The sequence below is a fragment of the Tenrec ecaudatus genome, unplaced genomic scaffold (genome assembly GCF_050624435.1).
Source record: "Tenrec ecaudatus isolate mTenEca1 unplaced genomic scaffold, mTenEca1.hap1 Scaffold_377, whole genome shotgun sequence".
NCBI lineage: Eukaryota > Metazoa > Chordata > Mammalia > Afrosoricida > Tenrecidae > Tenrec > Tenrec ecaudatus.
The window spans coordinates 279,948-296,984 of NW_027459163.1; the positions used below are offsets into that span (position 1 = coordinate 279,948).

General features: G+C 41.9%; 1 non-coding gene and 1 pseudogene across 1 annotated transcript; both read right to left on the bottom strand.

The window, feature by feature from the left end:
• The window catches only part of LOC142436509 (ninein-like protein), a 91,232-nt pseudogene that overhangs the window by 62,284 nt on the left and 11,911 nt on the right, over positions 1-17,037 (bottom strand).
• On the bottom strand, positions 305-436 carry LOC142436511 (small nucleolar RNA SNORA84). Its single transcript, XR_012781980.1, has one exon. It is a non-coding gene; the product is annotated as a small nucleolar RNA SNORA84 (small nucleolar RNA).

A 17,037-nucleotide genomic window follows, 5' to 3' on the forward strand; every position in this document is an offset into this window, starting at 1 on the left:
CCCACTCCTCAGTTTGACATTCTATGCCCCAAAGGTATTATATACTGTGTATACACTCATATCTCTGCAGTGAATTTAGTGTGGGTGTGTAGAGAGTGCATGTATATGAATATACTGTGCATGAATGCATACAGAATGTATAGTGAAGGGATGTGTAGGCACTGTGTTTATGATGTTTACGTACACTAGCAGTGTGTGTGGTGGGCATGAGTTTGTGTGCCTTACAATTTGTGTGCATATAGTAGGTGGTACCCCCTCAAAAAAACCCTGGAATTTTTTTCAAAGCTATGTATTTAATTTTTTTCCATGTACCAGTGACCGGGCTATGGAGGCTGCTGAAAAGGAACAGCCCCATGCATGCATCCCAGGATCGCTCTGGCCCATTGCCATCGCTGGAAAGCTGTATCTGCCCAACAGTGCCCAGCAACCATGGGGCATGCATTTAAATTCTTTTACAAAACAAACTTGTCACCTACAAAGTACTCTCAATTACACTTGATACATTTGTAAAATCTGCAATTTAATTCTTGGAAACATTTTTCAAACTCATCTGTTTGGATGGCTGACAGCACCTCCCTAGTGTTTTTCTTCACTCTTCTATGTCCTCAAATAGTTATCCTTCCATGTCCCTCTTCTTCGAGGAAACAAAAAAAAGTCACACAATGCAAGGTCAGGTGAGTAAGGTGCATGGGGCAAGAGAGACATTCTGCTTTTTGCCAGAACCTGGCACACTGAGATGGCTGTGTGAGCAGGTGCATTATCATGGTGGCAAAACCAGTCCCCTGTCTGCCATAAATCAGGCCTGTTTTTGCCGCACACTGTTACGAAATCTTTTCAGATCCTCTAATAGAAAGCTTGACTAACAGTCTAACCTGGTGGAACGAATTCCAAATGCACTACAAATCGACATTTTTATCTGTTCGATAAGATGATGGACGTCCAGAATGAGGTTTGCCATCAATCAACATTTCACCTCTTTTGAAATGAGAAAACTACTCATACACTTAGAGTTTTTCCCATAGCACTGTCTTTCTAAACTGTATTCAACATCACAACAGTTGCTTTGGCATTTTTCCTGAGGAGGAAACAAAGTTTCATAGCTGCATGCTGTTCTCTTAAATTCGCCATCATGAAAAACAAGGTTCCAGTGAAACCGCTTTTACAAAAAATTCACTGTGACCAGAGAGAACCTTCTCAGGTGGCGCTGCAACTCGGAGCTCTCAAAGAGGGAGAAAAAGTCATATTATGAAAGGTCTACTCTGCCCAGCACAATTCCAGTTCTGGGAGGGTACCACCTTGTATCATGTGCATATATAGTGTGTGTGTATAGTTAAGTGTGTGTGTGTGTGTATGACAGACGCATCTATAGTTTGGGTGTATACATGTAGCATTGACTACATGTATCAGGTGTGTATATATAGTGGGTGTACATGTATACAGTGGATGGGTCCAAACTGTGTGGATATGTGTACAAGTGTGTGCTGTATGTAGAAATACACGTGACAGGAAGAGTAGATGGCTATGACAGCAGGATAATGGGTCAAGTTGCTGTGCTGAAAGACCTGTTAGTCTGGGTAGATTAGAAAAACAAATTCATAGACACTCATAGGTGTTAAGAGAAAGCTTTATACACAAGAGCAATTGAATATTGAGAAAAAATTTCACCCCAAGTCCAGATTAAGTCCATAAATCCAATATTAGCACATATGTCCAATCCCAATCTATAAAATCCTCCTCAGACTCACGAAACACATGCAATATGCCAAATGCAGGAAGATCACAGGCCAGTGGATGGAAAGTCTTGTGGATCCAGTGGCATTATAAACATCTCAGGGCTGGCATGAGTCTCCATGTGGCTCCATGGCTCTATCTGCCATCAGTCTAGCTTCATGTGGCTTGTCCGGAGGAGGATGAAGCACCTATCTGTATCTATCTGGCCTCTGTATCTATCTGGCCTCCAGTAAGCTATTTATCTCAGTGGCACGCCTAAATGAGGTTATCAAGCTGTGACCTGATTGACATGCTAGACAACACCCCTCAACAAGTTGACACCAGAATATGTAACTACCACAGACCAACCTTTGTCAAGTTGACACTTTTACACAACTTTTTACCCATACATAACTCTTAACAAAAAAATAATAAAATCATATCTGTAACTAACAAGATAAAACTAATAAGTGTACCATTCAGTATGTGCCATCCTCATTTAAACATATTATATAAGTGACAAAACAATATTCTATGCCTAAGCATCGCAGTTAAGGAACACACACTTAAATCTATAATCCTATGTACATATTCCAGCACCTATGAAAGTTTGTAGCCAACCACTTCATGCCTTTATCATCTCCATTTTAGGTATAAAATTTCTATACTGCCCACTTACATCAGCCGTGTTCTGAGGAACCTTCATCCCAGTTAGAACCTTGTGAACTCCCCATCCATAGTAAAGTCAAATCAGGACAGGCTATCCATGAAGTCTGCAGCAATATCTCTACTTCACAGGCTCAAACATCTCTTCATCTGGTCGGATTCTGGTCAACTCAATGTGGGCTGCTTCACTCAGCGTCCACATGGTGCCCATTGGTCACCTCGCTTCTAGACCATGGGCACTGTCACAAATTTTCAACAAGCCTAGCCCCCTTGCGCTAGATCATGAATTTCAGACCAGTCAACCCACTCTCGTTTTCTCTTCACGTTCCTGAAACAAGGTCCATGAGTGTCAGTGGCCAGACTCAATCTGTCTCTTTATTGCTGCATTTCGCCCACTTCCACTCAACAAGTGGATCTGGGTGGTCGCCTAGCAAGCAGTTCAGCCTGCCCACAGGCTCCCTGTAATATTCAGCCCCAGAGAGTAGTTTTCTTCATGGTTCCAGATTTTTTCCCAGCTTCTGACAAAACCACGAGTTCAAAATTTAAATATCCAAAGAGTTCCCTTTTTTCCCCCTGTCAATCTGTCAACAGCCCTTGGCAAGTATCTTCACCCTTAAATGTCCTCAACACTGAAGACACTTTTCTTTTCAGAGCTTATTTTTTCAAAGCCTTCTTTGCGGGTGTGTCCTAAACCCATCTAACAATCCAGTTTTAATGACGAGAAACAAGTGGGCTTACAAGCTCTCTATTTTCAAATTTCCCAATAATCATTTCTATCAATCATATATCAATAATAATAAACAGAAAAAAAATCAGTATAAACAGAGTAGCATCAGATCCTAAGCTCTATTCGTAAAACAGTCAAATTCGATGCTTATTTAGTTATCTTACTCATTATCTAAACGCTTCTATTGATAGAAAATATGGCATTAGGCCTCTGACAGCATCAAGCCAGAGCCAGGGTTCATTATTTATTTTTATTTTTTAAAATAATTTCATTGGGGCTCATACAACTCTTATCACAATCCATTCATACATCCATTGTGTCGGGCACATTTGTACATTTGTTGCCATCATCATCATTCTCAAGATATTTTCTTTCTACTTGAACCCTTGGTATCAGCTAAGCATTTTCTCCCTTCCTCCCCCACACTCCTGCCTTCACGATAATTTATAAAGTATTATTTATAAATTATTATTATTTTCTCATATCTTACACTGTTCAATGTCTCCCATCCCCCACATGTCTATTGTACGTCCCCCAGGTAGGGGGTTATATGCAGATCATTGTGATCATTTCTGCCTTCCCTCTTGTCCCACTATCATGTTCAGTCTTCATTTGGGTTTCAGTAATTCCTCTTGGTTACATTGCCCTTGATCAAGCCCTACCAGGCCTCCTACATATTCGTTGCCATCATTTTTGGATCACTTGTTGTTCACTTGTCCCTGGGCTTTTAACACACATGTCCTTTCCCCCACCTGTCCCTCACCCATGTCCCTGCAATACTGTATGTCCCGTTTTGTCTTCCAGATGGTTTATCCTGCCTATCTTATCTAGATAGACCTACAGAGATAATAATATGCACCAAAAACATGACGGACCAAAACAAAGCAACAAAAGAAAACAACAACAAAAAAACAAATGACAAATTAGAAAAGAAAAACCTGTCAATTATTTATCTGTTCAAAGAAACAACTTTTAGCAGCACTAATTTTACCATAGTTTTCTTATTTTCCCTCTTCTGAATCTCAGCCATGATTTTTATTATTTATTTTCTTAATCTATTAATAGGTTTGTCCTGTTGACTCAGCTTTAGTTGCTGTAAATTTTGTGCCAGCATATCAATCATAAGTCTCTCTTCCTCTTTCATGTGTTCATGTATTGCTATGAGACTTCCTCTGATAACTGCCTTTGCTGTGTCCCATAAGTTTTGGTACATCATGTGCTCATTCTTGTTGATTTCCAGAAATTCCCTAATTTCATCTCTGATCTGGGCCAGCACACACTCCTTTTGCAAGAGAGTTATCATCTTCCAATTGTTTGTCCTTGTTTTCTTCATCTTCCTTTTGTTGGTTTTCCAGTCTTATGGCACAGTGGTCAGAGAGAGAGGTACATATATCAATGTGCTTAAACTTATGCAGATTCATCTAATGCCCCAGCACCTCTATCTTTGAATATGTGTCATGTGGGCTTGAAAAGAATGTAAATTCTTTTGTATTTGGGTGAATAGCTTTGTGCACATCTATCAGGTCAAATTGTCTAATTGTAATATTAAGATCTCTAGCCTCTTTGTTGAGTAAAAGCCCTAGGATAAGAGGAGATGCCTGGAGGTTGGCAGTGGTGTGTGAGATTAAAAGGAAGAGAAAGAGGGAGGAAAAAAAAGAAGAGCCTGTTGAAACTGTAGTGGGAAAGAAGGAAGAGTGAGAAACAAAAGTAACAATATAGCTTAACCCCATCCCTGACCCTGGGGCTGGAGGGGTTTAAACCCTTCCACAATTCGGAGTTGAAGTGTGGCTGTGTTAAGATAAAGCCTTTGTGCCAGCTCCAGATGATCCCGTCTCTGGCTGAGACAGTGGTGGGGCTAAGGTTAGACCTTAGCCAGCCTTCACTGTGGTAAGACAAAGCCCCCAGCTCCTCAAAACCGAGTGGATATTTGCCTGTTTATCTTTATGACGCTCCTCCTGCAACCAGGCAGTGCACAACATCCCCCTTAGTGACTCTCCTGCGCTAATTTCTGCAGAGTCCCTCTGCTATGTGTTACTCAGTTGCCGTCTTGCCTGAAGTGCTCCCTGCCCCTCCAGCCAGCTTTCTCTCAGCCATTTTGACCTTCTGTCAGCCATTTTCACTAAGCAACTCTGAGAAATTCAAGGGGTGATTTTGTCCCCTGAGCTCAAAATATACATTAATCACATTTTCACCATTTCACACAAGAATAACCAAAGACTACAACCAATGAAAAGAATCCAAACTTTAACTTCCCATGTTCTTTCCAGAAAACTATCCAGTAAACTGCATGGCCATATCTGACTTCTGGCTAGCCAAAGAAGCACTATCATGAAGCAGAGATCAAACAAACATCCACTCTCCATCTTTATGATTCTTTTATCTAGTACTCCACTCCCAAGGGACCATAATGTGTTAGTCTGAGTAGACTAGAGAAACAAATTCATAGACACCCATCTGTGTGTAGAAAGAGCTCTATATACAAGAGCAGTTGAATATCACAAAAACATCCCACCCTAGTTCAAATCAAGTCCGTAAGTCTGATATTAGCACATATGTCTGACATCAATCTATAAAGTCCTCTTCAAACTCACAAAACATATGCAATGATACTGAATGCAGGAAGATCAGAGAGTAAAATATCTTGTGGATCCAGTGGCAGTCTAAGCATCTCAGTGCTGGTGTGGGTCTCCACGTGGCTCCTCCAGCTCTAAGGCTCTGGCTTTCATCAGCCTAGCTCCATGTGACTTGTCCGAAGGAAGACGATGCAGAGACTGTGTCTATCTGGCCTCCAGTGAGCTATTTATCTTCGTGGTGGGTCCAAATGAGGTCATCAAGCTATGACCTGATTGATAGGCTAGACTCTACCCCTCCACAAGTTGACACCAGATTGTGTAACTACCATAGGACCCATACTTCAGTGGTATTCGAGGTTACAGAACTCTTAGGGATCCTGCCCTTGCAGGCTCAGGGGTGCCACTTTGAGATCCTTATCCTACACTAGCTTCCAGCAACACCTAGGTCTCCACATTTGGACATGAGTTACCCTTGTTTCTGTATCTTCCCTAGTTCTTAGCCTCAGTGCAACTTACCCTGGAGAAAATCCTTGACAAAGAAGAGAAACCCATTTCCATGTTCAAATCTTAATCCACAAACAGGGATCACACTTCACTTGATGTGGGTGTCTCCTGGAAGACATACCTGCCTGCCTAGGTCATTTCCCCAAGATTCCTCCTTACAAACTCACACCTCTGGCCAGAGAGCATCTGTTCAGGAAGGTGTGCATGGCACAAGAAGCGGTACGGCTCTATAGCCACTATCTTGATTCTTTAATGCCAACTATGCGCACATCCATCCCTAGTTCAGTGTCCACATTAGTCTATACTTCAGATGAATACAAAGGGAACATGGGGCTGCTTCTGCTTCAAGGAAGTCATATCTGCCAATTAACCCAATCAGTGACATATAAGGGCCATACTCTGATTTTTTTTTTACCTTATATGGCCTGAAATCTCTCCTTAATGCTCTTGAATATCTTCTTCCTGCATTCTTGTTGATTTTAGAATGAAAAACTTATGCTCTCAGAAGTACCTACTCAGTGGTGAAGAATATCACACTGGTTTTACTCTGCCTCCCACACAACATGGGAGTCAGCCACATCCTTGTGCAGAAAGCAAGAATTCCTTAGAGCAGTCTGCTCTGTGGTGGGAGAAGGAATTTCTTCTGTTCGGAAAGTGCTAACCCAGCAGTCACTGAGCAATGCTATGATTTAAGGAAACTGCCTAAATCTGTTCTGTTTAAAGCTGCACGGAGATCTGGTACTTCTGCAAGACATAAAACCCAGGGATAGGAGGGAGGAATCCAGACTCAGGACCTAAATCAAAAGGGCTGCCCGAGGGAGATGTTGCAGAATGCTCTTTGACATTGCTCTCCTGCTGCATCATGGTATGAGGGAAAAGGGATTTCCCTACTGAAATGTTCTCTATCCCACAATTAAGAATGGCTGAAGCTGTCATGTCAGACACTACTTGGTCTTATAGAACAACACCTGGGAGGCAGGCATCACAATTGCCCCATTTTATAGATGAGGAGCATGAGGCTCAGAGATGAGCATGCCATCCAGGGACATACAGTTATGGAGGTCTGTGTGACCCCAGAATCTCAAACACATATCTCTGTTTCTTATCCCTCTTGAACCCCTGGACAACAGTCAGGTGACTCAGAGAGGACAGGTTTGTGAAAGATGCTGACGGTTATGGTTGCAGTCATCAGAAAGATAATACTTAATGTGGTTCATAATTTATTTGTCCTATTTTACCTGGTAATGAGTCCAAGGATCACTCAGTTCGATGGGAGTAGAAGATTTCGGAAGTGAATTGGGTCTATGACTGAACAGGCTAAGCTGGAATTCCTCAAGACTTACTCTGCCATCTCCATCTTGATCCAATTTGTTAAACAAATCTTCCATTTCCTAAACAAAAGTCATACACCTGGATCAGAACACATGTTTTGCTTGATGCAGAGGTTCCACAAACAGGCAGCTCAACCCAGATGTCACCATTGGGCCTCCTGCTTCTCCAAACTTTTGGATCAAGCATTCAACAAGGGCAGCTTGCTCATCTTCATCCACATTCAAAATTGTCTAGGTCCCAACTGGCTGTATTTCCAAAATATTTTTCCTTATCAGTCTCAAGGGAAATCTATACTACCATGTCTGTTTTAGTTCCATAATCAGTAGCTGAGTCATTCAAACTGCCTGAACTCCATAAATAACTTATTTCCTATCTGCTGTGGCTGGGAACTTGCAGTATGTTGGTGGAAGATGTACCCACAAAAACCAGCCTGGCTCCAGTGGGTCACAGGATAACAGCAGCTAGGCCAAGAGCGCTTTAATGAAGAGTGAGGACTGCAATATAACACTCCACCTCTATTCCCATCTGATGAGACTACAGACAGGTTCTAAAGAGGCCTTACTTGGCCGTAGTACAATCAGCCTGGCAGGCAGGGAACGGTGATCTTGAGTGACTGTGTCTGAGAGTGCCTGGCACAACTGCCCTACAGTGGTGAGAGTTTATCACAATGGGGGGGGGGGGTCTGAGATATATTCTTTGACAGGAGTTTTGAAGCCAGTCAAGAGTTTTAATGAGAAATTGATATGTCTGAATCATAGTCTAAAAGAGGGTGAGAGTTTTCAGACCAAACATTTCAAAGAAAAGTGGTTGAGACAGGTCAGTCTCAGGCTTTCTCTCACCTCTTTCTCAAGGTCTTGTAGCCCAATGGTTTGACAGACCAGAGTCAGCTCTTGCATACTGAGGAAACCACTGCTGCCAACGCCAAGCTCTTCCCAGATTATCTGGGCTTGGATCTCAGGGGTATGAAAGGAGGGGCTGCTGAGCTCCAGAGGGCTCCAGACTTGAAGTTGGCCTGAAATAAAGGGAAGATAGTTAAACGTGGTACCACTTGAAGAATTTAGGAGAAGTGTACCAACACCAGTAAGGTTTTCTAAATTAAGGAGGAACAACTGGATAGAGGGATGGATAGATACACGACAGGACATGATGGACATATATATATTAGGTAGAAAGACTCTAAACTTATTTTAGTTGTTTTTCAGTGCTACTGAGTCATTTCCAACTCATAGTGACCCTAAGTACAACACAACGAAACACTGCCTGGCCCTGTGCCATGCTCACAATTGTTCATATGTTCAAGGCCCTTGTTGCAGCCACTGTGTCAATTCATCTTTCCGAGGGCTTCCTCTTTTCATAGTTACTGGTCTCTCGTGATAACATGCACAGGGAAAGAAGATGAAGTCTTGGCATCCTTGCCTCTAATGAGCTTCCCTGCTCTACTTCTTCCAAGACAGATTTGTTTTTTGTAGTTTGTGGTACTTTCAATATCCTTTGCTAGCACCATAGCTCAAATGCATAAATTATTCTTCAGTCTTCCTTATTCAATATCCAATTTCCATGTGTACGCAAGGGAAGTGAAAAGGTTCATGAGGGAACTGAAATGATACAGTCAAAATGGTATCATGGCTTGGGTCAGGCACATATTAGTCCTCAAAGTAACATCCTTACTTTTTAACAGTTTAAAGAGATCTTGTGCATATTTATCTAATGTATCGCATCATTTAATCTCCTGACTGCTGCTTTCATGAGCACTGATTGCAGATCCAAGCAAGGCGAAATCCTTGATAACTTCAATCTCTACTCGATTTATCAAGTTACCTATTGGTCCAGTTGTGGGGATTTTGATCTATTTTATATTGGGATGTAATCTATACTAAAGGCTTTAATCCTCGATCTTCATCAGAAATTACTTCAAGTCCTCCTGATTTTCATCAAGTAAGATCATGTCATCTGCACATCACAAATTGTTATTATGTTTTTCTAATCATTGCCATTCTTCTTCATGAAATGCAGCTTTTCTGATGATGTGCTCAGCACACAGAGTGAAGAAGTGTGGTGAGAGGACACAGCCCTGATGCACACCTTTCCTGATTTTAAACTGAGTAGGATATCCTTGTTTGTACCCACAACTGTCTCATGGTCCATGCACAAGTTTTACATGAGCACAATGAAGTGGTCTGGAATTCCCATTCTTCTCATGGCTATCCAAACTGTTATGATTCACACATGAGATAGTTTAGCCTAGTGAATAAAACACAAGCAACCTCTGGTGTACTCTGCTTTCAGCCAAGATCCACTGACATCAGCAATGGTATCCCTTGTTCCACATCCTCATTTAAATCTGGCTTCAATGTCTATCAGGGTCACATATGGGTGATCTCTTTAAAAAGACACAGTACTTATGGGTGGTATTTATTAGTTTGGGGGCTAATGTGTTATTTAGCTATAAAGAGACTTCAGGGTGAGTTTTGGTTCAAGGTTTAAAGATTATTTCATATCAATAATGTTAAGTCTTCCAGATCAGATCTATCTTTTATTGTTTTTATATAATAGAAATTTATGGTTTTATTATCAGGAGCCATCTACAATGGAACTAATTAGGTAATGGTAGCCATCTAGTTCTGGTCTCAGGTAAATGTGGATGTGATTTTTGGATTGGATTCTTCTTCGGGTCTTTAGTTTCCATCTTACTCTTTGGTTCACTTTAAGTAGAACTTTAAGTTGTACCTTAGGTGACCAGTCATAAGCTTTTGAAACTCCAGAAAAAATTCAACAAACTAAAAAGTAGAACATAACTTCATAAACTAAATTATACTGAATGAATGAGATGTCCCAAAAGACTATGGCTTTAATCCTTCAAATCTAAAATTTATTTATCATTCTATTGGGGGCTTTTACAACTCTTGCAACAATCCATACAACCATTAGTTCAAGCACATTTTAGCACATATGTTGTCTTCATCCTTTTGAAAACAGTTTCTTTCTACTTGAGCCCTCGGTATCAGATCCTCCTTTTTTTCCCCCCTCCCTCTTCCACCCTCCTATCCTCATAAACCCTTGACAAATGATAAATTATTGCTATTTTCATATCTTACACTGTCTGCTGTCTCCCTTCACTAATTTCTGTTGTTCCTCACCCTAGGGTGTGTGTGTGTGTGTGTGTGTGTGTGTGTGTGTTTACATTGATCATTTGGATCAGTTCCCCCTTTCTCCCTCTACTGTCCCCAACCCTCCTGGTATCGCTACTCTCATTATTGTTCTAGCCAGATTTGTAGGTAGAACTGGGGTCATGATAGTGGGGCTGGGGGAGGGAAGCATTAAAGAACTACAGGAATGTTGCATGTTTTATCAGTGCTATACTGCACACTTGCTGGCTTGTTCCTTCCTTGTGAATCTATGGTGAGGGAATGTCCAATTGTCTACAGATGGGCTTTGGGTCTCCCATCCCTACCCCAGTGTTTGAATCAATATGATTGTTTGTTTGGGCCTTTCTGATGCTGGATACCTGATACTGTCTACATCTCATGATCACACAGGCTGGTGTGCTTCTTCCATGTGGACTTTTTTCGCTTCCCAGCTAGATGGCCGCTTTTTTATCTTCAAGTCTTTAAGACTCTAGGCACTAATATATTTTAATAGCTGGGCACCATCAGCTTTCTTCACCACATTAGCATATGCACCCATTTTGTCTTCAGCGATTGTTGTCGGGATGCTGAGCATCACAGAATGCCAGGTTATTAGAACAAAGTGTTCTTGCATTGAGGGAGGACTTGAGCCATGTTGAGTAATGTCCGTCTGCTACCTTATTATTTAACATATAAATATATGCACATAGATCTATGTCCCTATTGTTATATATAAATATATTTACACATGTACATGCCTGTATTTATGCATCTAAAATATCTTTTGCCTCAGTTATTTCCTCTATTTCCTTTTACTTTCCTCTTGTCCCACTATCATGTTTGACCTTCATTTGGCTTTCAGTAATTCTTCTTGACTACATTGCACTTGATCAACCCACCAGGCATTCTACAGCCTCCTTACCATCGATTTTAGATCATGTGTTATTCCCTTGTCCCTGAAAACCCCAAATCTTAATAATGAGTTATTGGGTTATATATAAGAAATATCCATACTTGTGTCTATGTGTTTTATTACACACATACAATCAAATACTTGCATTTATTTTAATTTTTAAAAATAATTTTACTGGGGGTTCGTACAACTCTTATCACAATCCATTGTGTCATGCATCCATTGTGTCATGCACATTTATACATTTGTTGCCATCATTATTCTCAAAGCATTTGCTTTCTACTTGAGCCCTTGGTGTCAGCTTATTTTGTCCCCTCCCTCCCCACCCATCCTCCCTCAAGAACTCTTCATAATTTATAAATTATTATTATTTTGTCATGTGTTACACTGTCCAATGTCTCTTCCACCCACTTTTCTGTTGTTCACTCCCCAGGGAAGGGGTTATATGTACCTTGAGATCAGTTCCCCCTTTCTACCCTACCTTCCACTTACCCTCCTGGTATCACTACTCTCATTATTGGTCCTGTGGAGTTCATCTGTCCTAGATTCCCAGTGTTTCCAGTTTCTATCTGTACCAGTGTACATCCTCTGGTCTAGCTGGATTTGTACAAGGGATCATGATGGGGGTGGGGGAGGGAAGCCTAAAGAACTAGAGGAAAGTTGCATGTTTCATCATTGCTATACTGCACCCTGACTGACTCATCTCCTCCCTGTGGCCATTCTGTAAGGGGATGTTCAGTTGCCTACATATGGGCTTTGTGTCCTCCTCACTCCTCCTCCTCATTCACAATATGATATTTTGTTCTTTGATGCCTGATACCTGATCCTATTGACACCTCATGATCACATACATGCATTTATATAAACACCTAGCTCAGTAGGTAGACCAACATTGACTTAATACTTTAATGCCTTACTTGCTGTATTAAGATATGTTTTATTCTGGCAGACCTGAATGGCATTATCAGTGAATATTATTGCAAGTTTTGCCTGATAACCAACTCTACTTCTTTAAGTAAATAGCATCCAGTCAGGTAAGGATTTATTCTATAAAAATGAATAATCTAGATATTGAGATATAGTTAGCCTACCCTTATTTAATCTCCCTCTCTCACTAGTGTTCAAAAAATTAGTACCATAGCTTAATTAATGACACTATAAACAAAAGGTCCTATGATACATGGAGAAGATTGATATCATTTGCTACCATAAACTAACAAGGATATCTCTAAGGTGAGCCAGAGGCAAATTAAAAACATAGATCTGGGAATGGATTTGGGGCTCGCACTTAATTTTAGCTCCAGGCTAAGAACAATTATTTCTGATGACATGGCCCTACTCATTACTCACCTTCACAAATGAAACACAGAAGATACGGTTGCATAGCGAAGTGCAGGGAAGAAATTAGATAGTGCCAGGCTATCATCATCTGGTTCTTAAAGGGTTGTTTTCAAATAAGCAGCAATTTAAGTGATATGTCAACTAAGCCCACATGGAAGAAGCACACCAACATCTATGACCTAAGGATTATAAATTATATAATCCAGATATTAAGGATGGAATACTATCAGAGCTTATATTGTGAGATTCTGGTGTGTAGAAGGCAATGGATGACATCAGAAGGCCAAAATATATTTGCAGGATCTACATAGGAAATAAGCCTTTGGTGATTTCCTTCTGACCATAATTGAGAGATGAGAATAAGCTGGTTATCAGACAGAGAATATTGGAGAGATGACTGTTGTAGATTAAAATGATAAACCTGACCTGATTGGTTAAAACTTTGTCACTTGATACATTTGACCTTGATTTGGTTTTTAATATTTTCTGTGTTTTTTTTTAATATTGGGTTTTATATCTGTTGTATTTTGTCATTGTGGGTAGCCTTCTTGGCGCTTTTTATGTGTTTTTCAATGTTTTTTGGTATATGAAACACAGGATAAATGAAGCTAGAGAAACAACAATTAGAATAAGGGTTCCTGGGGGTGCAGTGGGGGAAGTGGTGGGTGGGGTGCATTAGTAGGGGGAACTGATATCAAGGAGGAAGAAAAGACTCTGAAGTGGATTTTGGTCACAATACCACAATGCTGTTTAATGAGATTGAACTATGAAATGGTATGATGTCTGTATTAGCTCCTAAGAGAAGATTGGGGAGGGGGGGAGATTAAAAAAAAAAAAGCAACAACAGAGATTTCTGGCAAGATGGCGATGGAGTAATACATACCAGAGGAACTCTGCAGATTTCAGCCCAGGAGAGTTGCTTAGAGGGAATTTCAACACTGCTGGAATGCAGGAGGAGCATCATAATGATAAGTAGGCTCAGACCCACATGGTTTTGAGGGGCTGGGGGCTTTTGGCTTACCTCAGTGGAGGACGGCTGGATTTGACCTTGGCCCTGCCACTGTCTCTGCTGGAGCCTGGGACCATTTGGAGCCTGTACAGCGGCTTGGTCTCAACACAGCCACAGTTTGCCACCACCCACCTCGGGGCAAGGACTGGACCCTTGCAGCTCCTCTCTGTGCCCCCTCAGTCTTGGAGGGCTGCACAGGGGCCTTTTCTCAACACAGCCACAGCTTGCTGCTGCCGCCTCAGAGCAGGGACTAAACCCTTGCAGCTCCACTGGCGGGGGATCGGGACTCAGCTACATTTGTTACTTTGTTTCCATGTCTTCACTATATCCTCCCCTCCCCTGCCCCCCACAGGCTCAGCGGGCTTGATTTTTTTCCCTCCTCTTTCTCTTTCTTGGTCTCTCCAGACCACTCCCCTTAGCCTAGGGCATGTATGCCTGGGCCACACCCAGCTAGGTGAACTCCACCCTGTGTAGCTAGGGAGGCTGGGAAAGGGCCTGCCAACCTCCACCAGGGGATACTCTGCTAAAACATCTAACAGGGGAATTCCTACATGTGTGCCTGGAGTCCTAAGGTAGCTCAGCCAACACTCCTCAACCTTTCAAGCTGTTGTAGGAACCTCTGCCCAACCTCAGCAACACCAAAGCAGGCAACCCACCAGCCTTCTGGGTCACTTCCCTGAGAGGGAAGCTATAGGAGGATAAAGTGGTAGGTTAATTCCATAGTGAAATAAGCTATAGGCAGTTCGAAGAAGTTCTCCTGCAAGTCTCCCAGAGAGAGCCAGTGCTATACAACTCACAGGAAAATGGCACCTGGCTCATCTAAACCAACACAAGGCAAACAGCCATCAGCCCAAACGACCTCAACGAAACAACGGGAAAAACAAAAGGCAATGCCTGAAGATGGCCTGAACATAATGACATGCATAGAGGAAGGAGACATTGAACAGTCACAGAAAGGAATTTTCAGAATGCTACTTGGATTCATAGAGGATATGGGGCAACAATACAGAAAAAGGATGAAATGATAGAAGAGGTAAAAGCCATAAATAAAAGAGAAATACAGGAACTTAGGGAGGAGATAACAAAAACCAGTAGCAGACTCACGTAACTCAAGAATCGACTGGAGGAATCAGAGAACTGCATCAGTGACTTGGAGGGCAGCCAGGCAGACTTTAACAAATGCAAACAAAAATCTAGTAAGATCATCAGAGAAGTTGAAGAAAACTTAAGAGTGATGTCTGATGTTATGAAGCGGAACAACATGAGAACTATTGGCTTACCGGAGGAAGACAACAAAGAAGTCATATGCAACAATAGTGAGAGAATTCTTGGAGGAAAGCTTCCCCAGCTTAGTGAATGAGAACCAGGCAACCATTTAGGAGGCTGAAAGAACCCCAGCAAGACTGCATCACAAGAAGAAGTCACCAAGGCACAAAAGAATTAAATTATGCAATTTAGAGGAAAAGGAGAAAATCATGAGTGCGGCTAGGGAAAAACAAGCAAGCAATCACATACAAAGGTTCCCAAATAAGAATATGCTCAGACCTATCAGCAGAATCTATGAAGAAGAGGAGAGAGTGGAATAACATATTCCCAAAATTGACGGAAAACAATGCAAACTCAAGAATACCTTACCCAGTCAAATTATCTATCAATATAGATGGAGAAGTAAGAGTCTTCCCAGACAAGGAAAAACTCAAAGAATACGTTAGAAGATATCCAGCCTACAAAAGATCCTTGCAAACCCAGTATGGGCAGAAGAACAACACCCACCAAGCATAAATAAGAGCCCACCACATAGAACAACCTCACCCAGAGGGCAAAAAGAAAACAGACCTCAGATAGCACTGACTTAAATATGGAAAGACTTCAAAGGCTGCTGAGGTAATCTTTAAAAAAAAAGGCAAAAGAGGCATAGGGAAAAAGCTACGGTATACAAACATTCCTGGGGCAAGGACCACATAATATGGCAGGGACCAGACCAAACACAGGGGTACACATGGTACACAACTAAAACGGAGGTGGGGTAAGAAAAAAAATAATAATAAAGAAAAGGGTAGCGGGGGCACAGGACACTAACCCACCCAATGGGAGGGTACTATTTTTGTCTCCATAGGGAAAGAGGGACCAGATTTCAACCCGGTGCTCCAAGATGTGAATGCAACATGCCGGTGCGGAGTAGTGAATCAGTGGAGAGGTCTGGGGGGCTGGCCCCAACACCAACCAAATGGACACCTGCCCCTCCCCTCAGAAGAATTTATTTCAACGGACAGCACTGAATCTACAGCTCTGGAAAAGGGACATATCTGATCAGAGCATATGGGAGCATATGAAGGGGGAGGAGGAGAGAGTAGAGCACATCATGGACCACCAGGCCATGAGGTTGATATTCCCAATTAGAGCAGTCAGTCGACAGAGAGGATCACATGGCCAGCCCCACTATGAGACATGACGTCCCTCACTGACCCATATCTCTACAGAGGACAACACCAGAGACACAGTGTGGGTATTGCACCCAATCGGATCCCACCACATCGAGGCAAAATAATTAAGGGGTGTAACAGAACAGCAAGGGAATAGAGCGGCGAGGTCCCCAGTGAATGCTGAAGGTAGACTTTGGGGCCAGGGCATGATGCCCCAACAGACTGGACTGGAAAACACTTTTAAAGACCAACAAACAATCCTTGAACTAATTACAAGTTTTCTTTCTTGTTGTGTTTTGTTTTTTCTCATTAGTATGTTGTTATTTTGTTGTATATTGTTGCTTGGTTTTGCTCTGTCTTGTTTTTGTGCATGTTATTATCTCCACAGGTCTGTCTAAATAAGATAGGCTGGATGAACAATAGGAGAAAACAACGGGACCAATAGTTCCGTGGGACATGGGAGAGGGGGAGGTAAGGAAGTGGTGTTAACAAACCCAGGGACAAGGGAACAACAAGGGATCCAAATTGCTGGTGAGGAGGGTGTAGGAGGCCTGGTTGGGCATGATCAAGGGTAATGTGACTAAGAGGAATTGCCGAAACACTGGTGGGGACTGAGCATGAGAGTGGGACAGGAGGGAAGTCAAAGGAAATAGAGGAAAGAGCTGGGAGGCAAAGGGTTTTCATAGAGGTCTAGATAAAGACATGTACATATGC